Raw genomic sequence first — 26,613 nt, 5'->3', positions numbered from 1 at the left:
TACCCTTCCTCAAATTAGGATGTGAATACCCTCAAATTAAAGCTGAGAGTCGGCACTTTGAGCCCATATTGATTATATAACTGTATATTCAATATGTTTTGGGAAACATCTAAAATGCCAAAACGTGTCACTGTCCAAATAATTCTGGACCTAACTGTATATACAGATAAAGCACTATGGATCTTCATTGAATAGTATAATCTCTATTGTCAGCCATACTAGGCATACTTCTTTGCAATTTGGTTCTAATTATATTTTATGGTTTCAGATTTGCGCATGTCCTCATCCAGTTTCCATTCCAATGGTGAACTCTTATTTTTTTCTCCCCTATTTATCAGATTCCCAATTCATGTGTATTTGAGAGATATGTGTCAGAGAAGTGGAGTAGTTGCCCCAACCTACTAATGAAATTGTGACTTTTTCAGTTCCAAAGGTAGTCTGACAGCAGGAATCCAATGCTCAATTAAAATGCACTAGTTTTTAGAACTCTTCGCCTTGTTGTCTAGTTTACCTATTGTCCACCACTAGTTAAATCCCTATGTATCAGCCCCACAATTCATTTCACTGTCTCTTTATCTCTATTGCCCACCCATATAATATTTCATTATATTAGTCTTTGTGCATCATTCATCAGTCTTCCCTGCACAAATACACAGCACACATGAAGCAAAAGAGGTTGCAGAGTCCTTACTATAAAATTCGGCTAGTCCCCAGTAGCACTTTTTATATTGATATTGTAAAGACAGTAACAATTCTTCATGATGCTTCCTGATTAAATATTTATTCCAAATGTGAATGTTGATGTGACGCGGGAACATGATGAGCGCATTTATCAGTATACATTGTTGCATCTTATCAGCAGGTTTATTTTCAAAGGTCTGACAATCACATTTGAAATAGTCATTGAACAATGCACAAGCACATATAATATGGCACTAGAGGCTATTGAAAAGAAAATTACGCACAAATGCCCTTTTAATGGTATCAAAGTTTAAGAAGACCATGATGCTTTGCTGAAATTATATAGTGACCAATATTTATAGGGATTGTCTCATAAAGACAGCTTCTTTTTAAAAAGAAGCTTGTGCAACAATCAACGGATCACTGCGGGTATGGCTTCTCTAACCTTGGCAATCATCTGTTATTACTGGGGAAGCCACGTTCTAGGCGTATATTTCTGCAGGGGAAATATAGTATTACATGCTGGCCATTCAAATGAGTGGTCCTCCATGCAATGTAAGGATGCACACGGTCTGCCAGAGCAGGACTTGGCTGTTTCCTTAACTCTCATAACTGGGAGGAGGCAAAATTTAATAGGTCGAGATGTCTATGGACAGTTTTATGGGCAAAGTTGGTGTTCTGTGGCTTTCAGCTTAGCCTGATACAAAGCAGAGTTAAATGGTTACATCATACACAGTTGTGTAACCTTGTCACATTCCCCCAGAGACTTACAAGCTTATTATGAACAGTTCACTAATAGGTGTTTGTCTCCCTATGGATAGAGTGAGTGTAGAAAAAGAAAGGATGATGTGGAGAATGAGGCAGATGGGGAAATAAGAGGACGATTGCATGCAATCCACATTTATTACAAGGAGTTTCATGCTCCCATCTGCTTTCCATTCCCTGTCTATGTTGTGTGTATTACTTTGTGCACACTCTTATTGAGATGAAAAGTGTGCTCTGCTGACACAACAAACCACGCGTAAATCCACATAATATAAAAACATTAGTGGCTAACTAGGGAAAATATCCATAAACCTTAAATTGTTTTCTCAAGTGCTTGGAAACCCTCTAGAAGTGTCAGACTGCCATATTATGGGAGATAGCTGTAGGAGAGAAAGAAGAGAGCACGGCGCCACATAGTCCAAAATAAATGCTGGTAACAGATAGGCATATACAAGGTAGCGAAGGAAAAGGCTCACCTTGTAAGTTTGTGCTATACACAGGCACAATACTGGGAAAGAATTTTAAACAGCTGCAGCCAGGTCCAATCCGGTAAACCGTGAAGGTTATCGCAATAAATGAGAACAGTTAAAATAAACTAAAAACAATACACATTTTGATGTGTAAGAGGACCTAAAGAGAGGCGCTGCTGTTAGTGAAGATAATGATGACAAGTAGTTAGCAAATAAATAGTTTTAATGGAGATAAGCGTTTCAACGTCGGACTAACGTCTTCATTGGCCTGATGAAGACGTCAGTCCAACGTTGAAACGTGTTGCCTGCTTATCTCCATTAAAACAAGTTATTTATTTGCTAACTACTTGTCATCATCATCATCTTCACTAACAGCAGCGCCTCTCTTTAGGTCCTCTTACATATCAAAATGTGTATTGTTTTTAGTTTATTTTAATTGTTCTCATATTATAGGAGATTACCATCATCATTAGGACACTCAGATTTTATTGTCTACTTTTTATCATGTCTCTTTAACCTCATAAATAAATCGGTAGATGTCACACAATTGTCATTTTCCACCTTATACTAAACATTAGTCAGACGCAATTAGTATGATATTTGGGAGGATGCAGGTCATGGCCAGCTCCAGGAGTCACAGCACCCAGCTTGACACAGTCTTACAGTCTATTTGTTACAGATATTTCTGCATCTGAATAATCCATTCCATGCATTTGACATTGGCTGTTCCTGCAGCATGTGAATGAATTTCTGCAAGTCCCAATCAGATGAGTCACAGAAATTTCTGCAGCAAATCTGACGTGTGAACTAATATCTCAGCTTCTTTTGCCAAGTTCAATGTGACGTTTTCAACGTGTTTTTTGCCAGATTTTTTTTTTATGCTATGAATATATTTTTCTTTACATTTTTGACAAGGAATGTCACAAAATGTAAACATACCACAAGGATGAAAACACACGGAGCGGTAGCCGCATGCGGCCTACAACCAAGCCACCATGCGGTGGCAAATGGCTGCACGAGTATAGGCAAAATCGTGCGGCCATTCACCACCCCATGTGGGCATAGTTTCGGCCGCGTGCGGCTACCACTTTGCGTGTTCTCATCCCAAGAGTGTGGAAGGCAGCTGCTTGCAACAAAGTTTAGCGCTCTCACTGATGGAAATTTGGGGGCTGCATTTGTTCAGAGGGCAAGAGGAATTTTTTCCAACAGTCATAACTTTTTTATTTTCATGTAGATGCAGCTGTATGAGGGCTTCTTTTTTGGGAGACAAGTGGTAGTTTTAGGCACCATTGTGCGATACACATAAGTAAACGCTTAATTTATATTAACTTTTATTTTGAAAGAAATGCAGAAACTATAATTATTGCGATAATGGTATTAAAAGGGTTGTTACAGTTACAAGGATACCAAATATGTCCATGTTATTTACTATTTTGTCATCTTTACTTAACCCCTTCAAGACCAAGCTATTTTTGGCCTTCAGGACCAGACCCATTTTTTCAAATCTGACATGTGTCACTTTATGTGGTAATAACTCTGGAATGCTTTTACCTATCCAAGCGATTATGAGATTGTTTTCTCGTGACATATTGTACTTTAGGTTAGTGAAAAAATTTGGTCGATAAATTTATTGCTTATTTGTGAAAAACACCAAAATTGAGAGAAAATTTGAAGAAATTATGATTTTTCTAATTTTAAATGTATCTGCTTGTAAAACAGATAGTAATACCACACAAAATAGTTACTAACTAACATTTCCCATATGTCTACTTTATGTTTGCATCGTTTTTTGAACATTCTTTTATTTTTCTAGGACGTTACAAGGCTTAGGACTTTAGCAGCAATTTCTCATATTTTTAAGAACATTTCAAAAGGCTATTTTTTTCAGGGACGAGTTCAGTTCTGAAGTGGTTTTGAGGGCCTTATATATTAGAAACCCCCATAAAACACCCCATTTTTAAAACTTCACCCCTCAAAGTATTCAAAACAGCATTCAGAAAGTGTTTCAACCCTTTAGGCGTTTCACAGGAATTGAAGGAAAGTAGAGGTGAAATTTACAAATTTCATTTTTTTTTACAAAATTCATTTGTAATACATTTTTTTCTGTAACACAGAAGGTTTTACCTGAGAAATGCAACTCAATATTTATTGCCCAGATTCTGCAGTTTTTAGAAATGTCCCGCATGTGGACCTAGTGCGCTAATGGACTGAAACACAGGCCTCAGAAGCAAAGGAGCACCTAGAGGATTTTGGGGCCTCCATTTTTTAGAATATATTTTACGCACCATGTCAGGTTTGAAGAGGTCTTGTGGTGCCAAAACAGTGGAAACCCCCAAAAGTGACCCCATTTTTGAAACTACACCCGTGAGGGATTTTATCTAGGGGTATAGTTAGCATTTTGACCCCACAGATTTTCTGCTAAATTTATTCGAATTAGTCTGTGAAAATGAAAATCTACTTTTATTGTGGAAAAACTTAGAATTTTCGAATTTTTGCAAGGAATAAAGGAGAAAAAGCACCCCAAAACTTGTAAAGCTACTTCTCCCGATTACGGAAATACCCCACATGTGGTAATAAACTGCTGCTTGGACCCACGGCAGTGCTCAGAAGGGAAGGAGCGCCATTTGGATTTTGGAGCACGGATTTTACTGGAATATTTTTCGGTGCCGTGTCGTGTTTGCAATGCCCTGGAGGGACATAAACAGGGGAAACCCCCCAAAAGTGACTCAATTTTGGAAACTATGCCCCTCAAGGAATTTTTCTAGTGGTATAGTGAGCATTTTGACCCCACAGGTTTTTTGCTGAATTTATTAGAATTAGTCTGTGAAGATGAAAATAGACTTTTTTTCTGAAAAAACATAGAATTTTCTAATTTTTATAAGGAATAAAGGAGAAAAAGCACCTCAACATTTGTAAAGCAATTTCTCCTGATTACGGCAATACCCCATATGTGGTAATAAACTGCTGTTTGGACCCACGGCAGGGCTCAGAGGGGACGGAGCACCATTTGGATTTTGCAGCTCAGATTTTGCTGAATTGGTTTCCGGGGGCCATGTCGCATTTGCAGAGCCCCTGAAGTACCAGTACAGTAGAAATTCCCCAGGTGTGATCCCATTTTGTAGACTATACCTATCAAAGAATTAAATTAGAGGTGTAGTGAGCATTTTGAGCCCTCAGGTGTTTTATAGATTTTATTAGAATTGGGCCGTGAAAATGAAAAACATTTTTTTTCCAATAACCTATAGATTTAGCACATAATTTTTCATTTACACAAGCAATACAGGAGAAAAGACACCCCAAAATGTGTGACAAAATTTCTCCTGAATAGGGAAGTACCCCATATGTGGTTGTAAACTGCTATTTGGACATACAGCAAGAGTCTAAAGGGAAAAAGCGCAATTTCGTTTTTGGAGTGGAGATTTTACAAAATTTCTTTTTTACTCCATGTTGCATTGCGCTGAGGTACCAGTACAGTGAAAACCCCCAAAAAGTGACCCCATTTGGGAAACTACACCCCTCAAGGAATTAATCTAGAAGTGTAGTGAGCATTTTAACCCCAAAGGTTTTGTAGAAATTAGTGCACAGTGGATGTTGCAGATTTTAAATTGCCATTTTCCACATATATGCCATTTCAGTGCCCAATGTGTTGTGCCCAGCTTGTACCACCGTAGACACACATCCCATAAATTATTGTTAAGGGGTTCTCCAGAGTACAGTAATACCCCATATGTGGTCATTAACTGCTGTTTGGGCACACTGCCAGGCCCAGAAGGAGCTCCATTTGGCTTTTGGAGCGCAGATTTTGCTTGGTAGTAGTTTTGTTTAGTGTTTTACTGGTGTTTCAGCTTATAATATGTGGGCATATGTAAACTGGGCGGAGTGCATCAGGGTATATGTTAGCTGGGTGGAGTGTATCAGGGTATATGTAAGCTGGGCGGAGTGCATCAGGGTATATGTAAGCTGGGCGGAGTGCATCAGGGTATATGTTAGCTGTGCGGAGTACATCAGGGTATATGTAAGCTGTGCGGAGTACATCAGGGTATATGTAATGTGTGCGGAGTACATCAGGGTATATGTAATGTGTGAGGAGTACATCAGGGTGTATGTAATCTGTGAGGAGTACATCAGGGTATATGTAAGCTGGGCGGAGTATATCAGGGCATATGTAAGCTGGGCGGAGTGCATCAGGGTATATGTTAGCTGGGTGGAGTGTATCAGGGTATATGTAAACTGGGCGGAGTACATCAGGGTATATGTAATCTGGGCGGAGTACATCAGGGTATATGTAATATGTGAGGAGTACATTAGGGTATATGTAAGCTGGGCGGAGTACATCAGGGTATATGTAATATGTGAGGAGTACATCAGGGTATATGTAAGCTGTGCAGAGTACATCAGGGTATATGTAAGCTGTGCAGAGTACATCAGGGTATATGTAAGCTGTGCAGAGTACATGAGGGTATATGTAAGGTGGGCGGAGTACATCAGGGTATATGTAAGGTGGGCGGAGTTCATCAGGGTATATGTAAGCTGTGCGGAGTACATCAGGATATATGTAAACTGTGCGGAGTACATCAGGGTATATGTAAGCTGTGCAGAGTACATCAGGGTATATGTAATATGTGAGGAGTACATCAGGGTATATGTAAGCTGTGCGGAGTACATCAGGATATATGTAAACTGTGCGGAGTACATCAGGGTATATGTAATCTGTGCGGAGTATATCAGGGTATATGTAATATGTAAGGAGTACATCAGGGTATATGTAAGCTGTGCGGAGTACATCAGGATATATGTAAACTGTGCGGAGTACATCAGGGTATATGTAATCTGTGCGGAGTACATCAGGGTATATGTAATCTGTGCGGAGTATATCAGGGTATATGTAAGCTGCGCAGAGTACATCAGGGTATATGTTAGCTGGGCGGAGTACATCAGGGTATATGTAAGCTATTTGGAGTACATCAGGGTATATGTAAGCTATGTGGAGTACATCAGGGTATACGTAAGCTGTGCGGAGTGCAACAGGTCATAATAGGATGATGTAATAATGGGGAGAATGAATAATACAATGAATGATCCACGGATAGTGACGTACGCTTTGAACCAATCCTTCATGCACAGGCCGGATTTTTGGGTGTAGGAGTCGCACTTCTAAAGGGTGTCCGTGGTATTGTACAAAATATCCGCACTCCAGCATTGTCTAATCTTTGACTTCACTAGCCCCATATGTAGCACAGACCCCAAAATGTCATAGTTTTCGCTGCATTTACAGGGTCTACAAATGGGGGCTGCAAATGATAACGTGGGGTTTTAGGTGAAGAACTGCTGCACATATAAATTAGTCTGGGCCGTCGTTTTGCATTATTGCGTTCCAAGAGTCATAACTTTTTATTTTTCCATTGACGAGCTGTGTGAGTGGTTCACTGAAGTGACAACTGAGTAAAATATACCTTTTAATAGTAACTCGTTTTAAAAACAGGGGTAACACACCACTGTGAAATAAGCCCCACCGTGAAAATTAAAAAATGTATTAAACAGAAAACACTGAGTCATTATGATAAATATATCTCAGTGTTTATAACAATATTTGTCTGGAACCAGCATATATCCTGGGCACAACAATAGTACAATCCCCAAAAGAAGCACCAGTGTCCGAAATAAATCACCGGATCTACTAGCGCTGGGTGTAACACAATGTTGCTGTCCCCAATGCAGACTTTCCATATACAATAAACGACCCTACGCGTTTCAGATACTCATCCTCAGGGGTCCGTATCTTGGTAACTCTGGCCTCATCACCAGCGATAATAATATTCAACAGCAGATATTCTGCTGTGCGTCACGGGAAGATGCACGTATCGATGTCAACGGCATACTTCATTGCAGGCGCTAGGTTACTATAAACACCTAAACTCCACCCCTCGTATTTGGCGGCGATACCTGAACTGACCAATCACAACACCCTCTCGATTCGTGACACCTGCCCATGTGACCCCCCGCCGTCAGCTGACAGCCAGGGGTCATCATCGACCGCATCATACCGAACGCGCAGGCGCAGTAGAAGCCAAGGACGTGTCGCCCGGACTGCCAAGCAAGAGGAAGGTAAGCGCAAAACGATAATTAATTTTGTAAGTATATCTTGCGGGACAGTTACCCACCGCAAGTGGACTACCTCACAAAGCAACTCTTAGGTTAATAAACACATATTAGGTGGACAAGATTACTGAGTCCCTCCCATTTGAAAAAACTGACAAAAGATCTCTTTATATGTTGGCTGGCCAATATGGCCATATCGAACATAGTGCACTATGCAACTGGAACCCACCCACCCAAAAAGGCAACCCAAGGTGAAATTTGGCCACCTTAAGGGGAATGGTATTGCATATTAAATAAAACATGTATAATTAGTCTGCTCGTTTAAACCCGCTGGTTGTATGCATGCCAGTCTATGGATCCATTGGGCTTCTTTGCGTAGAATTAGGTTGTCCCAGTCACCTCCTCTTTTTGGGGGTCTAATGAGTTCAATTGCTTGAAACTTTAAACATGCTGCATGGCCTTGGTGTTTAGCATGCACATGCTTAGATATTGGGGTGTCCCTAACATGGATAATATCTCCAACATGCTCCCTTATCCGGCGTCGAAATTGTCGTGCTGTTTTGCCCACATAATTTAGGGGGCATGGGCATGTAATTAGGTAAACCACCCCCGCTGTTTTGCAATTAACAAAATCCCGTATGTTGTATTACGAGCTGTGTGAGTGCTTAATTTTCATGTGACGAGCTGTAGTTTTTATTAGTATCATTTTGGGGTAAATGTGATAATGTGATCAGTTTTTATTCAATTTTTTGGAGACCAAAAAACAGAAATTCTCTCGCTGTTTTTTTTTAATCAATTTTTAACGGCGTTCTCTGTGCAGTATAAACAACATGTTTGCTTTATTCTGCGGTTTGATACGATTATGGCAATACCAAATTTATATAGTTTTTATATGTTTTACTACTTTTACACAATAAAAACCCTTTTTATAAATAAAATATTTTAGTGTCACCATATCCTGAGAGTCATAACTTTTTTATTTTTATGTCGACGGAGCTTTGTGAGGGCTTGTTTTTTTGCGTGACACACTGTAGTTTTTATTGGTAGTCTTGTAACGTCCTAGAAAAATAAAAGAATGTTCAAAAAACGATGCCAAACTAAAGTAGACATATGGGAAATGTTAACTAGTAACTATTTTGTGTGGTATTACTATCTGTTTTACAAGCAGATACATTTAAATTTAGGAAAATGCTAATTTTTGCAAATTTTCTCCAAATCTTGGTGTTTTTTACAAATAAATATTGAATTTATCAACCAAATTTTTTCACTAACATAAAGTACAATATGTCACGAGAAAACAATCTCAGAATCGCTTGGATAGGTAAAAGCATTTCGGCGTTATTACCACATAAAGTGACACATGTCAGATTTGAAAAATCGGCTTCGTCCTGAAGGCCAAAACAGGCTCAGTCCTGAAGGGGTTAATGTTGTTGTTGTTGTTGTTGTTGTTGTTGTTGTTGTTGTTATTATTATTATTATTATTATTAATAATAATGTACTGATATACAGAAATATACCAGGAGATTATAGGTACAAAAAAAGAGAAGTTCATGTATCTAACAATAATAATGTAAAAAAATGGTGAAAGTTTTGGGTGCCATGTCGCATTTGCAAAGCCCCTGAGAGGCCAAAACAGTGGAAACCCCCCAAAAGTGGAAATTACACCACTTAAAGAATCTATCTAGGGATATAGTGGGCATTTAGACCCCACAAGTCTTTTGCAGGATTTATTAGAATTAGGCCGTGAATATCAACATTTCTTCCACTAAAATGTTGCATTTTTTCAATTTCACAAAGCATAAAGGGGGAAAAAGCTGCCCAACATTTGTAAAGCAATTTCTCCCGAGTACGGCAATACCCCACGTGTGGTCATAAATGGTTTTTCATTAGAAAGTAATTAACCCTTTCTGGACTGATCCATTTTTTTCTTTTCCTTTTTAGTTTTTTCCTCCCCGCGTTCCAAGAGCCACAACTTTTTTTATTTTTCAGTCAATAGAGCGGAGTGAGGGCTTATTTATTGAGGGACGAGCTGTCGTTTTTATTGGTACCAATTTTTGGTACATACAACTTTTTGAGCACTTTTTATTACGTTTTTAGCTAGAGCCAAGGTGACCAAAAAAACAGCGATTTTGCCGTTTTAAATGCTTTATTTTTCACGTGAGACGCTCCATACATCATCCCCCACACTAAGACATGCTATTTTGTGGTGCGCGATGGGGGTTAATGCGCAGCGCATGGTGTGGAGTGAAAATTACAATTTTCCACTCATATGCCATTTTAGTGCACTATATGTTATGCCCAGTTTGTGCCACTGAAGACAAATACCTCATAAAATATTAACCGAGTTCTCCCGGGTATGGCAATGACATATCTGTGGACGTAAACTGGTGTTTAGGCACTCTACAGGGCTCAGAAGGGAGGGAGCGCCATTTGGCTTTTGGGGCGCAGATGTAGCTTGATAGTAGTTCTGTTTGGGGTTTTACTGGTGTTTCAGTTTATAATGTGGGGGCATATGTTATCTGTGCGGGGTACATCAGGGTACATGTTATCTGTGCGGGGTACATCAGGGTATAATAAGAGGGTATAATAATGCAGTAAATAAATAATAATCCGCAGATATGTGGCCGGTGTCGCACTGATAAATGGTGCCCAATCTTATCTGCTTTTGGAACACTCTGCACATTTTGCATCGCCATATTCTGGGAACCAGAACTTTTTGATTTTTTCACCACCGGAGCTGTGTGAGGGTTTATTCTTTGCGGGACAATCTGTAGGTTTTCATTGGTACCATTTTGGGGTACCAGAAATTTTTTTGATCAAGCTTTATTCCATTTTTTGGTAAGCCAGGTGACCAAAAACCATCAATTCTGACAATGTTTTTTATTCATTTTTTTATAGCCTTCACCCTGGGCTATAAATGACCATTATACTTTATTCTGCGGGTTGATACGATTACAGCGATACCAGATGTATATAATTTTTTTATGTTTTGCAGCTTTTGGGCAATAAAATCACTTATTTATAAAATAAATACATTTTTGTGTCACCATATTCTGAGAGCCATAACGTTTTTATTTTTCAGTCAAAAAAGCGGTGTAAGGGCTTGTTTTTTTGCGGGACGGGATGTAGTTTGTATTGGTACCATTTTGGCGTACATGCGACTTTTTGATCACTTTTTATTGTATATTTTGGGAGAGTTGGTAACCAAAAAATTGTGATTCGGGCAATGTTTTTCGTTTATTTTTTTCGCGGTGTTCACCGTGTGGGAAAAATAATATTACAGTTTTATAGTTGGGGTCGTTACGAACGCGGCGATACCAAATATGTGTACTTTTTTTAATGTGTTAATTTTTTTCCTATAATAAAAGACTTATTATAGGAAAAAAAGCATTCTTTATTTATGTCACTTCTAACTTTTATTTTTACACTTTTTAAAAACATTTTTATTATCTTTTTTTTACTTTTTTTACTTGTCCCACTAGGGGACACTTAGACTTGCAGCTTTGATCGCTGCTAGAACACATTACACTACCTACGTAGTGTAATGTGTTCTAACTGTCATTGTGACGTAACTGTCACACTGACAGGAAGCACCGGAGGACCGGCCGGAGGCTGATTCTCCGACGCTTCCATACATGGCAACCCGGAGGTCATTGTCTGGCCTCTGGTTGCCATGATAAGGATCGCGAGCCCCCGCAAATACATGTGGGGGGCTGCCGATCCGCTGTAAACCTCTTCAATGTGGTGATCGGCAACGGGGAGAGCAGGGCTGACACCCTGCACAGTTAACTGCCGCTGCGGTGTAGCGCCGCGCGGCGGTTAACTGTTAAAGCGCGGACGTAACTGCACGCCCAGGTGCGCGAAGTTACTGCTCCCCTGGACGTGCATTTACGCCAAGGTGCGGGAAGGGGTTAAAGCATTTAGGCAGAGAGGGAATACACACATAGGAGGCAGTGCAGCCCATAGTTACTGCTAGTGTTTTTGCCTCCCTTGCAGCAGACCCTGATTTTGAGACTGGGCAGAGACGAGGGCAAAGTAGAGGCTGAAAATAAGTGAAACATACTGGCAATATCCACGCAGGAGAGAAGTGCTGGGGGACCCTCCCCCAATGTCAGAGATGTGCTGAAACACCTAACACAGAACTGTCAGAGAAACTACACATGACTTAAATTTAAAAGAGGCTCTGTCACCACATTATAAGTGCCCTATCTCTTACATAATGAGATTGGCGCTATAATGTAGGTAATAGCTGTGTTTTTTATTTAGAAAAACGATCTATTTTCACCAAGTTATGAGCGATTTTAGCTTTATAGTAATGACTTTCTTTATGCCCAACTGGGCGTGTTTTTACTTTTGACCAAGTGGGCGTTGTGGAGAGAAGTGCATGACGCTGACCAATCAGCGTCATACACTTTTCTCCATTCATGTAATCAGCACATAGTGATCCTGCGTTGTTCACTATGTGGTGTCATATACACCCACATTAACGTTACTGAAGTGTCCTGACAGTGAATAGACATCACCTCCAGCCAGGACGCGATGTCTATTCACAATCCCGACACATCGCTAACGTTTGTGTGAGACTTACAGCACAGCAAGCGTTATCTCGCTGTAAGCTGTCATTTACAGCGTGATCTCGCGAGATTACGCTTGCTGTGCTGTAAATCCCACACAAACGTTACCGAAGTGTCGGGATTGTGAATAGACATCCCGTCCTGGCTGGAAGCGATGTCTATTCACTGTCAGGACACTTCAGTAACGTTAATGTGGGTGTATGTGCCTGCACATAGTGAACAACGCAGGATCACTATGTGCAGAGTAAATGAATATGGAGAGAAGTGTATGACGCTGGTTGGTCAGCGTCATACACTTCTCTCCCCAACGCCCACTTGGTCAAAAGTAAAAACACGCCCAGTTGGGCATTAAGAAAGTCATTAGCATAAAGCTAAAATCACTCATAACTTGGTGAAAATAGATCGTTTTTCTAAATAAAAAACACAGCTGCTACATTATAGTGCCGATCTCATTATGTAATTATTATTATAATGTGGTGACAGAGCCTCTTTAAAGAGGATCTGTCACTAGTTTAGTAATGTCCTATCTCCTAGCTAATCTAATAGGCACTGTCACACTGATAATGCCAGTGAAAATTGTGTCCCAAAACTTTTATTATGTTAAAAGTTATGAGCTTTTTTCTAAATATGTAAATGAGCCTTTATTCGACAAGTGGAAGGTAACATCAGCGATTCTCCTGAGGTGGAGCTACCTCACAGCCTCTGGCGCTGTCGTATCATCATGAAGCTGCTTCACACAGTGTGAGAGACTGAGGCTGGAGGGAAGGGGGGATCACTTCAAATAGCCATATCTCGGGCATATGAAAGACGAGATCCTAATCTTTCATATGACACCAGGATCGCAGTTCTAGCTGTGACACAACCGGAGATATCACCAGTTGAATACAGTCAGGAATGGAAGCTGTATACTATATGATCACACTGTGTTGCTGGGCAGGGAAGGGGGAGAAGCTGTAAGCTGATTGGACAGCGCCATACAGAAAACATTACACCGCCCAGAGTGAAAAGAAGAGTCACCTCCTATTTGGCTATTAGAGCCACATTACCAGATTTAGAAAAATGCTCATAACTTTGCAAACAATAAACATTTTTTTAAAACAAATCACATTATTAGTTATCAGCATCATAACGATTATTAGATTACTTAGGAGATAGGGAATTAATAAACTGGTGACAGAGCCTCTTTACATAACAGTGGGACCTCCCTCCTTTAGTGGGCTCTGACCATACTGGGTGCTGATGCCGGCCCCGATGTAGATCTATGCTCTCATGATTACTGCATGGGCGTTACTATAGCTGTAGCAGCCACTAAGGGGCTGAGAGGGCCCATACAGGTGCAAGAATGTTGTTTTTTATTGCAGGGAAAAGCAAGATGGTGGGTTTTTGCTATTTAGTCGTACTATGCGGGTGCTTTGTTGTGCAGAAGATCTGCTATGTTAATAAATATCTTATTCCTCTGTTTGTATTACTACAGTTCCATTTACTGTCAACTAGGTGGTGCGTGCCAGGGTTGCCAAACCAAATTTTTCGTTTTCAGGACAATTTATCCAAAAATCACAGACAGCTAACATTTTTTACAACAAATTGGAAAACCATAATGAATCATGAAGATTTTTAGTAATATACAGTAGGTTTTAATGATTCACTGTATAACTGATGCAACAAAATTGTGCTCCCACAATATAGGAAATTTTTTTTGATGGATTCACTGAAGTGATATATGAGTAAAATATAAGTTTATTTAGATAACTCTCTAAAAACAGGGGTACAATCACCACTGTGACAAAAGCCCCACCGTGTGTATTTAAAAACGTATTAAACAGTAAACTACTGAGTCCTGATACCATTGCGAACCCTCTATGACTCAGTATGTTTATAACAGATATCAAACCGGAATCAGCATATAACCATGGGCATAACAGTAGTATAAACCTTGAAACACACTAGAGCCCACGATAATCGCACCTGGAACTCCCAGTGTTAAAGTATACAATAATTAACACTGTCCCCAATGCTACAATTCCTCAATAACACGACCCTACGCGTTTCTTGTACTTATCATCAGGGGTCTGTACTTGGTCACTCTGGCCGGGATGCCAGCGATATTAATTCAACAGCATGCTTCCGTGGTGTACAGCAGAATACCTGCTGTTGAATTAATATCGCTGGCATCCCGGCCAGAGTGACCAAGTACAGACCCCTGATGATAAGTACAAGAAACGCGTAGGGTCGTGTTATTGAGGAATTGTAGCATTGGGGACAGTGTGAATTATTGTATCCTTTAACACTGGGAGTTCCAGGTGCGATTATCGCGGGCTCTAGTGTGTTTCAAGGTTTATACTACTGTTATGCCCATGGTTATATGCTGATTCCGGTTTGATATCTGTTATAAACATACTGAGTCATAGAGGGTTTGCAATGGTATCAGGACTCAGTAGTTTACTGTTTAATACGTTTTTAAATACACACGGTGGGGCTTTTGTCACAGTGGTGATTGTACCCCTGTTTTTAGAGAGTTATCTAAATAAACTTATATTTTACTCATATATCACTTCAGTGAATTTATACAGTAGGTTTATAGCTTAAAACAGTAATATTAAGACATTCACAGCATGTTCCCAATAATCTGTACAAGCTCCTCCAATTTTAAAAAAATCATGGACGCATCAATTTGTTTTTTAGAGACACCGGAAATCTCCCTACTTTTACACATTTTCCAAGAATTTATAGACGTTGGCAACCCTGGTGGGGGCCCATCACTAACTTTGCTATGGGGCCTTATAAATTCTAGTGACGCCTCTGGATTACTGTCATATGTCTGGTCAGTATGATGTGCCATGATATTTGTGTACTGAATGCTATTTTCTTGTTTGTACAATCAGGGCCGGCTTTAGGATAGATTGCGCCCTGTTCAAAATTATCTTTCGGCGCCCCACCCCATCATAAAAAAAATGCCCCATAAAAAAGTATAATGCCCCCACAGTATAATGCCCATTATAGTGTCCCTACAGAGTATATTTCCCCCCACATAGTATAATAGACAGTGCAATATAGCACCCCACCTCCCCCTTGTAGACAGCGCCATACAGCACCCCACCACCCCCTTGTATACAGCGCCATACAGCCCCCCACCTCACCCTTGTAGACAGTGCAATAGCCTCTCACCTCTCCCTTGTAGATAGTGACATACAGCCCCCCTCCCCCTTGTACACAGTGCCATACAGCCCCTCACCTCCTCCTTGTAGACAGTGCCATACAGCGCCCACCTCCCCCTGTAGACAGTGCCATACAGACCCCACCTCCCCCTTGTACACAGTGCATCCCACCTCCCCCTTGTAGACAGCGCCATACAGCCCCCCTCCCCCTTGTACACAGTGCCATACAGCCCCTCACCTCCCCCTGTAGACAGTGCCATACAGCTCCCCATCTCCCCCTTGTGGACAGTGCCTCCCACCTCCCCCTTGTAGACAGCACCATACAGCCCCCACCTCCCCCTTGTAGACAGTGCCATACAGCTCCCCATCTCCCCCTTGTAGACAGTGCCCCTCACCTCCCCCTTGTAGACAGTGCCATACAGCCCTAACCTCCCCCTTATAGACAGTGCCATACAGCCCCCCACCTCCCCCTTGTAGACAATGCCATACAGCACCCCACCTCCCCCTTGTAGACTGTGCCATACAACCGTCCACATCCCCCTTGTAGACAGTGCAATATAGCACCCCACCTCCCCCTAGTAGACAGCGCCATACAGCCCCTACCTCCCCCTAGTAGACAGCGCCATACAGCCCCTACCTCCCCCTTGTAGACAGTGCCATACAGACCCCCACCTCCCCCTTGTAGACATTGCCCCCCAAACAAAAAAAATTTGCTCACCTAGGCCCCATTCCCATGACGAACGTAGCTGCTCCACAACGCCGATGACAGGATCCTTGCAAAGACCGGCGTGATCCAGTAACGTCATCACGCCGGCCTGCGCAGGTATCCTGTCCCTGCACTGGATAGGCTGGAGGCCGAATGGCCTATAGCCTCGTAGATGGCAGAGCAGGGAGATAACTCCTAAAGACGCAGATACTATTGAATGCGGCGTCGCTACCGCTGTAGCAGCCACAGCGGGCAGCACGGGTGCTCTCATGCCCAGTGTCGCCGCTAGCAGCCGCTATGGCTGCTACAGCGGTAGCGACGCCACTGAGAAAATAAGCGCCCAGGCAGAAAGGCAGCTGCAGAGTCGCCAGGCACGGGCACTTCTGAAACACAAGCAGAGCAAGGGAGCCAGTGCAGAGTCCCCTTCTACCTGCTGGAGTAATGCGCCCTTTGCGAAGGCACAGGTCACACACCCCAAAGGCTGGCCCTGTGTACAATATAATACAGTTCGCATATTTAACCTCTTCCTACAAGCAACTTATATACTTTGCAGTTGCGGAGCATTTTGCACAAATAAAAATATAAATACTTCCTCTGTGCCTGCGTAATGACACGCAGGAGTGAGGCTTTGACATTCCACGGCATAAAAAACAAATCTTCATTCCCACCATTTAACTCGATTAACCCTTGAAACTCCAGTCAATGCTTATTGAAGTGTCAACAAAAGTATAGGGCTCCACTTTTCGGCTGGTGGTGAACCCTGACATTGTGATGGCTGAGTTTCTATATAGGTTGTATGTGTGGACATTCACTTTAAAGTGGCCCTCTGGGTAAAGCTGAAAGTACATATTTTTCCCATGGGGAAGGCACCTACCCCACAAATTATACTAACCAAGTCCCTGCCACTCAAATGGGTGGCTCTGAGAACGCAAACGCAGAGAGTTATTTCCTGTGGAGGTTCCTTGGCTGCCCATATGAAGAACCAATTTGCTCTCTACAATTGTGGGAAACAAGTAATTATAAAATTGGTGGTGAAGTGGGTGTCTTCTCTCCTGGAAAAAAGGGTCACTTTAAGGGATGAAAGATCTGAATATACTTTTCTGCATTGCTAGTTAGGGTGTAATATGATATGTCTTATAGGAAGACACAGGACACTTCTCTAGTCGAACAGAAATGAGCAACATGTTGAATTAGCCTCCCTAAAACTGACTCTCTCAAACTGACTTGAAACATGAAATTAGTGCTAGATGAAAGTTCTTTCAGCCAATCATTATTGCTTCCGATCCTCCGAATTACATGAATGGTCATCTTAGCTGAATGGAGGCTTAGTGGCTGTCAGACATGGCTGAGAACATGTATTCTAAAATTCTAAAAATTTAACCACAGTTGCTGTAATTATCCCCAAAGAATTGATGGCAAGGAGGTCAAACAGTCCTCCCCATACACATTAGATGTGATTGACTAACAGGGTACTAATTGACTTTTGTCATTATTATGTATAATATACAGAACAAACGCAAATTCTTGAATAATTTATAATATATTATACAAGGTAAAAGGAAAATTATGTTTAGACAGTATGATGAAACACACTGTCACAGACATAGCTAAGAAAAATGCTGGGAGCCTATGGTTATCCCTTTACATCAAGTAAGTATAGTGTAAATCAAAGAAATAATCTTTTTGTCCATCTGCTGTGGAAAAGTCTTTTCTCTAAATTCATTGGCCATAAACACACATATAAGACATCTGATTATCCTGAGAGTTGTATTTAGCAAATACATAATGGAGAACATTTATTAATATTGGGGTACCACCCTAAGGGCTTATTTCCACGAACATGTAATACGTCCGTGCAACGCGCGTGATTTTCACGCGCCTCGCACGGACCTATTTTAGTCTATGGGGCCATGCAGACAGTCTGTGATTTTCACGCAGCATATGTCCACTGCGTGAAACGCATGACATGTCCTATATTTGTGCGTTTCTCGCGCATCACGCACCCATTGAAGTCAATGGCTGCGTGAAAATCACGCGCAGCACACGGAAGCACTTCCGTGTGACGCGCGTGATTCGTGCAAGAGCAGTAAAAAGTATGAATGAAAACAAAAGCACCACGTGCTATTCTGTTTACAAACATACAAACAGGGTGTCAGCAGCCACGCAGCCACGCATCATATGGTGATGACACACGGAGCTGTTAAGTGCCTTTTGCACGCGCAAATCGCCATGTTTTTTGCGCGCGCAAGACGCACACGCTCGTGTAAATCCGCCCTACGGCTGTGTTCACACATAGTAGAATAGCTGCAGATTTTCCGTCAGGATTTGCAAGTAGAAAATTCACAGTGTATTACAGCAGCAACATTTTAACAAATCTCATCCACACACTGCAGAAAATGTAATGCTTGTGCAATTTTATACATCCGCAAGATGTAAAAAAAATTATCGCTAAATTTTTGCGTATTTGTTGTGGATTTTCCAAATAGAGTTCAATGAGGAAGTCAAAATCTGCAACAAAAAGCAAAGGATTTTGCTGTTGTGGATATACACAGCAAAAAACGCAAGTAGAAAAAAAAACATTATATCCACTTAAACATTAAAAAAAAGCTATACTCACCTCCTTTGGCGCTTCTGTAGCGAAGCGTCCCGGCTTTCTTGGCAGATCTCTGTGCAGCTGGCCTCCTTTGCTGACCTTTTGTCACATGTGACCACTGCATCCAATCACAGGCTGCAGCGATCGCATCTGACGAGAACAACATCACAGAAGGCCTGGCTGCAAAAAGACCAGACAGATGAGCAGGGACGCGTCGCTACGAGAGTGCGAGGGAAGGTGATTTTCAGGCAGTCCAAAATGCCATGTGTACTGCCTCATGAAAGGTACTTTTTCTTCTTACAGTGTTCCAGCTAGTAAGTGGGTGACACAATATAATAAAACCCTGTCTGTCAGCCGCTCTTATCAAATCAGAATTTCTCGAAAGTTCTTTTGAAAATGCTTCTTGACCAGTAACCACTGACAGTCCGGCCTGTAATGCTGTCACCCAGCTGACAAATTCAGATTCTGTGGGACTGTACATTTGCGGCTTTGAGCAACCACTAGTTCTATTCCTTAATGACAACCAGCGCTATGCTCAAAGCGCTGTGTTTGTATGGGTGGATTTGTGGCCGTCTGTCTTCCCTTTAGAATAAGGCTTCTAAAATAAGCATAGCAGTCAGAAGGGGTTAATTATATTTTTCTGAAAAGGTTTGTAGTTACACAGTGACACCTTAGTAGTGAAACTTACACATTTTTTATTCAAGCTGTAAATGTAAAAGATAGAGGATTGATAATGCACAGCAGACTTAACACTTTATACCTCAGTGTTAGAGCGCTGTTTGTTGCATCTTTATCTAAGCAAAATTCACAAGTGATCTATAGAGACTTAATTTACATAGCAGGGGTTATGGGACCTGCTGTATATAGAGACTAACGCAGATGTGATTGTTTTTTTCACTTGCCAATTCCCACTGCTCTACACCTGACTAACTGTTAGCAACAGAAGAAAATGAATAAGATAGAAAGATAGATAGATAGATAGATAGATAGATAGATAGATAGATAGATAGATAGATAGATAGATAGATAGATAGATAGATAGATAGATAGATAGACAGACAGACAGACAGACAGACAGATATGAGATAGATAGATAGATAGATAGATAGATAGATAGATAGATAGATAGATAGATAGATAGATAGATAGATAGATAGATAGATAGATAGATAGATAGATAGATAGATAGATAGATATGAGATAGATACGAGATATATAGATATTAGATAGATAGATAGATAGATAGATAGATAGATAGATAGATAGATAGATAGATAGATAGATAGATAGATAGTCATTCCGAACCAGACCACCACAAAACTTGATAACACAAACACTAAGGCTGGGTTCACACGACCTATTTTCAGACGTAAACGAGGCGTATTATGCCTCGTTTTACATCTGAAAATAGGGCTACAATACGTCGGCAAACATCTGCCCATTCATTTGAATGGGTTTGCCGACGTACTGTGCAGACAACCTGTCAAACGACGACGCGTAAAAATACAGCCTCGTCAAAAGAAGTGCAGGACACTTCTTTCAGACGTAATTTGAGCCGTTCTTCATTGAACTCAATGAAGAGCAGCTCAAAATTTACGGCTGTCAGAGAAGCCTCGCAAAATGCGAGGAGGAGCATTTACGACTGAAACGAGGCAGCTGTTTTCTCCTGAGCTGTTCACACAGAGGTATTTGACAAGTTTTTTGACGCAGAAAACGCGACAAAAAACGGGTCAAAATGCCCCCCATCGATTTCAGTAGAAGGCGGAGGCGTTTTTTCCCCGCGAGCAGAAAAACCGGCTCGCGGGAAAAAGAAGGGACGTGCCCTATCTTCGGGCGTTTACACCTCTGACTTCCCATTGACATCAATGAGAGGCAGAGAAAGCGTATTTCGCTGCGTTTTATGCCCGCGACGCTCAATGGCCGTGGGCAAAATACGCAGAACCCACCCACACTGTGTGAGTGTAAAGATATAGTGACCAGGGGATAACCGCAAATCAAATCCAGTCCCAGGACCTATACCAACCGGTATACTGCATAATCAGCCTAAAAGTGGACACCACACCACGAGCCCCAACGCACGTCTCGCGGTAGCTTTCTCAAGGGGTACTGGGACCGGATTTACCAGTGTGGGTGGGCTCTGCTCGCTATATACTCTGTTTGGCTCATTACTTTCTCTATTATGCAGGCACTGTGCATGTACCACATTGTGGTTTTTGAACTTCTTTATTTGCAAGTTGTTCTTTGAATTGTTTATTATGCTTTTCTTTGCCTCTTGAGTATTCTTTACTTGTTACAGCTCTTGTGTTCGCCACATCCATGCATTTTAATTGTATGTCTTATTTTAGGTCCTGATGGCCAACATGTTTTTATGTATATTTAATAAAGTATTGCCATTATTACAAGTCATACTTGTGTACTTGGTGTTTGATTTTGTCCCTTTTTGGGATGTGTGATATGTCCACACATAGAATCATGGGTATTCATTCAATGTAGTAGATGTCACCTGCAGTCCAATGTAACACCACAGATAACACATTAATAACCCTGAGCACAGATAATGTAGTAGTGTTACCTGCAGTCACACCACAGATAAATACACTCTGATAACCACACACACACACACACACACACACACACACACACACACACACACACACAGACAAACACAGACACACACACGCACACAATGTAACATATAGACACAGGCATATACACACAAATAGTCACTTACCATCTCTCCTTGCTGCAAAGGTTTCTTGCAGGACGGGCAGTGGGCGGAGTTTCCCCCTCTGCTCTGCCTCTGCTTCCTCTGTGTGTGTGTAAGGGTATGTTCACACGGCCTATTTTCAGACGTAATTTGGGCGTTTTACGCCTCGAATTACGCCTGAAAAGACGGCTCCATTACGCCTGCAAACATCTGCCCATTGCTTGCAATGAGTTTTACGATGTTCTGCTCAGACGAGGTGTAATTTTACGCGTCGCTTTCAAAAGACGGCGTGTAAAAATACGCCCGCGTCAAAGAAGGGCATGTCACTTCTTGGGATGTTTTTGGAGCCGTTTTTCATTGATTCCATTGAAAAACATCTCCAATAACGTCCGTAAAAGACGCCGCGAAAATCTCGAGTACTTGCAAAAATGTCTGAAATTCAGGAGCTGTTTTCGCCTGAAAACAGCTCCGTAATTTCACACGTATTTTGCTACTGCGTGTGAACATAACCTTACGAGGAGCAGAGAACAGAGCTCAAACGGCCGCACAGTGGCGCCCCGTACATGTGGGGAGGCTGCAGCGCCCTGTGCACTCACACAGGTTGCACACCCCTAAGGCCGGCCCAGAGCACGAGGGGGGACCGGAATGTATATTAGCAAGTGTACTCACATACTGCAGTGAGTACACAGCTAATGCTTTTTGGTCCCCACATAACCCCTTAAAGTTTGTGAATATTTTGGGAGCATTTGGTACAAAAACATTTGAAGAAGTATTTTTTTGTCCAGAAAACACTGAATAAAACTCATTAAAACTCATTACAAGTAAATAATATTACAGTGATTTAGGGGTGTATTACTATTATTATTATTATTAATAATAATAATAATAATAATAATAATAATAATAATAGTAGTAACAATAACAATCTGCATGGAGGTTTTATGTTCTTCCCATATTTGGTGGATTTCCTCAAGGATATTTGGTTATCTACCACATTACAAAAACATAGGTTACCTGTGAAAAGTGCCATAAGAGGTATATATGTGCCTGATAAATTGTCCGACTGGGCATAGGGACCAATGCATTGGGGCTGATGTATAAAAGGCTTGGACATTCAAAAAGTGGAGCAATTGCCCATAGCAGCCAATATAATGACTTCTTTCATTTTCTAATCTTCCCTGGAAACATGGAAACTGGTCTCTGGTTTCTATGAGCAACTGCTCCACTTTTTTCTTTTCACTAGTTTTTATACATGAGGTCCATTCTGTATTCTGCAGTGCTACATAAGCGACAGGTGATCATATAACATCATATGAAAATATAATACTTCATTGATACAAAACACGTAATACCCTTGTAAAAACGTAAAATCTATTTTCTTTATAGTGACTGATTTACAATGATTCCAAAGCTAGAGGTTTTCTATCCTTATCACAGCAGCCAGTCACATCCTTGTGAATGACAGAACACTACATGACACAGGACCTAAGCGCAGGCTAATGTAAATTTATGTTTAGGGCCATTGCACAGACATAGTAAAACATCATAAATCAGATAAAGCTGCTTTTGTGTGGAGTAGACAGCAGTGATCTACTAGGGAGTGTGGCAGCACGGAGCACACACAGTTTCCTTTGTTCAAGGTAAGCAAGTCTTCAATATCAATAGTCAAGGTGCACAATAAGTAATGACAGGCAGCACACAACACTAATGCCACTGTATAACACCAGCCGTATACACCATGGCACAGCTTATTACCCCAATGGCATTTCATTCAATATTGACTTTATACAATCAGTGATTGTATCTGAAATATACAAGGACAATAAGAGATAGGACATTCTGGAGAAATACTTCTAACGTGGTCGTCAGGAGTCATAACCTAATTGTAAGCACTTATTAATAATAATAATAATAATAATAATAATAATAATAATGATACATTGTTTTCCTTCTCATCCATGCAGTAACCTTCCTGTCTCTATGTTTAGATCCCTTGCTGCAGTATTTGCTGTCTGCACGGACACAGCCTGGATACACCGGGAGCCACCTGGTACACAGTAGGCAGAGGTAATGAGGCACCACCATACAGTGCCTCATAATACAGCCACAGGTATTAAAATAAAGGAAGGTGTCTTTGATTTACCTGGGGCTACAGCAGGATCAATGTACACAGTTGTCTCTGCTCCTCCTCCTCCTCTCCCTGTGTTGTCCCCATCAGCATCTGAGGGTTGCAGCTTTGTTACTACTACACAGTAGACTGGGCAGATCCTGGAAGAAGTCACTATAGCAACAGACCGCCTAAAGACTCGGGCACTGAGCAGCAGCTTTACCCCCTCCTGAGTTCATTCAAGAATTCCCATTGAGTAAGGAATGGAGGCGGCAGGAGGAGCCATCATCCTGGCACAACACTGATTGGTTTTATGCTACAGGGCTGCTGTGTGATAGTGCTAGAAATAGGACTCATGGGCATGGTACTGCAGCCAATAAATGGTAATTGGCAATGTACCGGCTAGGTGACATATCACGTCATACCGCCTTGTCATTCCAAACTTTGAGTCAATTTTGTCATTAACAAGACCACAACTGACATTGTAGAACCATAAATAACTGATAGTAACGTTCATGCCAAAATAAGATGTAAAGATAGCAGAGGTTTATACAGTATGTCTGCGATGCGGATCTAAGCTAAAAGAAAAATGCACATATTTAGCCTCTCTGACATCATAGTTGGCTGTTACATTTATTTCTATCCCCTGATACAACTATCTAGAGATTTATTGTATATTTGTATGTATTATATACCCATTAAAGAAAAGCCCAGATGGCGTATAATAAAGTTAGTCATTAGATATCAGTGTTAAAAGAATAGACATACAGCCCAACACATAACATAATCCTGTTTAATACATGATCCTGGAGGACCTCATCTAACAATGTCTTATGCATAATACAGCAGCTCAGTTCCACAATATGATAATGGGTTACATCAGAGCTTTATGTCTGGCTTTTTAGTATTTTTGAGTGCTGGAATTAATCTGCAGTGCTATTCTTGCCTTCAGAAATATCAGAACTCCATCGGACAACATTAAAGTTAGTCCGCCAGGTATCCGTTTAAAAGTGGATCCAGCATATCTGTCATGGGTCTGTTATAATCAGAAGCCATGATGTTAGTGTGAACAGAGCCTGACTATCACTCTTTGTAGCATTACTTTCTAATCTTAAGAGGTTGGCACTTCTATGCATATAACTATGTTCCTCTGCCGGCAGCTGTAGCTTGAGTTAAAAGTGGAAAGCTGCTATACAAATAGTCTCTATGTAGTCCCAGCCTAAGGCCCCATGCACACGACCGTGGAAAAACTCTGTAATTGCGGACCGCAATACGGTCCGCAATTACGGACCCTCCTGGTTCTATTGGCCGCGGACACCTTTCCATAGCGCTACGGAAAGGTGTCCGTGCCGTAGAACATGGAGCATGTCCTACTTTTCGGATTTTGTGGGCTGTGCTCCCATACTTTGTGTGGGAGCACGGCACTAAATGCGGCGGCGGACGCTTGTGCCCGCAATCGCGGGCCGTGATTACGGGCACGGCCGTGTGCATGAGACCTAAGACTGGGTTCTCACGATGCGGCTGAAACTGCACTGATATGTAGATTGGCGCGGTTTTCAAATTGACTCTAGAGAAAAGCACTGTCATTGTTAATGGCCGCATTGTAAACTGCCATAAACAATGGAAGTGCTTTTCTCTGTAGTCAATTTGAAAACTGCGCCGTCACGTGGCCACGTTCACAACCATGAGAACCCAGCGTAAATGGCAACTTAAAGAGACAATCCAGTGATTTTTTTATTGCGGGCTCCATTTATAAAGTTCACCCGGTAAAAGCTAGGGCAGGCCATCCTCTTACCGGGTGCTTTGATACAAAAATATCTTGGGCACAATTATGTCACGTGGCTGCACTGTGACCAGTCGATTCCTACAGCGTCTGCTGGAGTGTCTCAAGTTTTCAAGTTTACTTTCTGTATTAATTCCTTATGGTTTTCAAAATCTCTGTTGTTTTTCAGTAGGAAAATTTATTGTTTTGTTCCAGTGGATAAAATTCTGTCCATGTTCATGTGATAAACACACAGCTGCACGGTTTGTTACAGTCACAGTTTGTAAATCAGAGCTGTTTCTTCTGACGATCCCAGGACCTGCGTGTGAGGATAAAGAGCTATGTAAATACCCTTTTTATTGTGTTGGTCAGGGATGAGACTAGTCCCTCTGCTGCCTGAGGCGAACTATAAAAAGACGCCCCCCCCCCCAAATCTATCCGAGTTTTTGTCATTACTAGCTTTACACAACAAACACGCAATATATAAACATTTTTAAATAGAAAAAAAAATTGTTGTTTATTTGCTAAAGTGCTGTTTAGTGTATAGAAAAGATTTAAAGAATTCTACTTACTGTATTACTTTAGTATCATAGATCAGCAACGCAGCATTATCACTGAAAATGGTTTAACACATCTTCTATGCCCCCTTTTTATTACCTACTTGACTTATGATTTTTAACTGAGTTCAGTGGCCCGGCGTGGACGTCATCGTGCCAGCCAGTTGACGTCATCAGTGTGCTCCCGATCTCTTGTAGGGCTCAGGCCTAAACCAGGCTGTGGCCTACAAGACCGATAAAAACACAGGGACATATACAAAAACACCGAAAAAGGCCATACTTACAAATGGACACAGCCAGGTCAGAAATGCTGATGAAAGGGCGAGCAGGTGCTTTAAATAATAATAGCCACTCCCACTAGTCTTGAGGGGAGTGGTGTGTGGTGCATGGGATGTGTAGTAAGAAATAATAAATGAATAGTGTGTGTGCAAGTGTAA

The 26,613-nt window shown here is 41.4% G+C and overlaps 1 protein-coding gene across 2 annotated transcripts in view; it reads right to left on the bottom strand.

The window, feature by feature from the left end:
• Positions 1-24,075, bottom strand: part of RNF182 (ring finger protein 182) — a 92,869-nt gene extending 68,794 nt beyond the window's left edge. For both annotated transcript variants that reach the window (XM_075828417.1, XM_075828416.1), the window contains exon 1: positions 23,894-24,075. The gene's annotated coding sequence lies outside the window, so the exon portion shown is untranslated. The remainder of the gene's footprint in view (positions 1-23,893) is intronic.
• Between the last annotated feature and the right edge of the window lie 2,538 nt (positions 24,076-26,613).

This window comes from Rhinoderma darwinii, chromosome 5, assembly GCF_050947455.1.
Source record: "Rhinoderma darwinii isolate aRhiDar2 chromosome 5, aRhiDar2.hap1, whole genome shotgun sequence".
Classification (NCBI taxonomy): domain Eukaryota; kingdom Metazoa; phylum Chordata; class Amphibia; order Anura; family Rhinodermatidae; genus Rhinoderma; species Rhinoderma darwinii.
The sequence above is the reverse complement of the archived record's forward strand: the minus strand, read 5'-3'. Positions and strand labels throughout refer to the sequence as shown.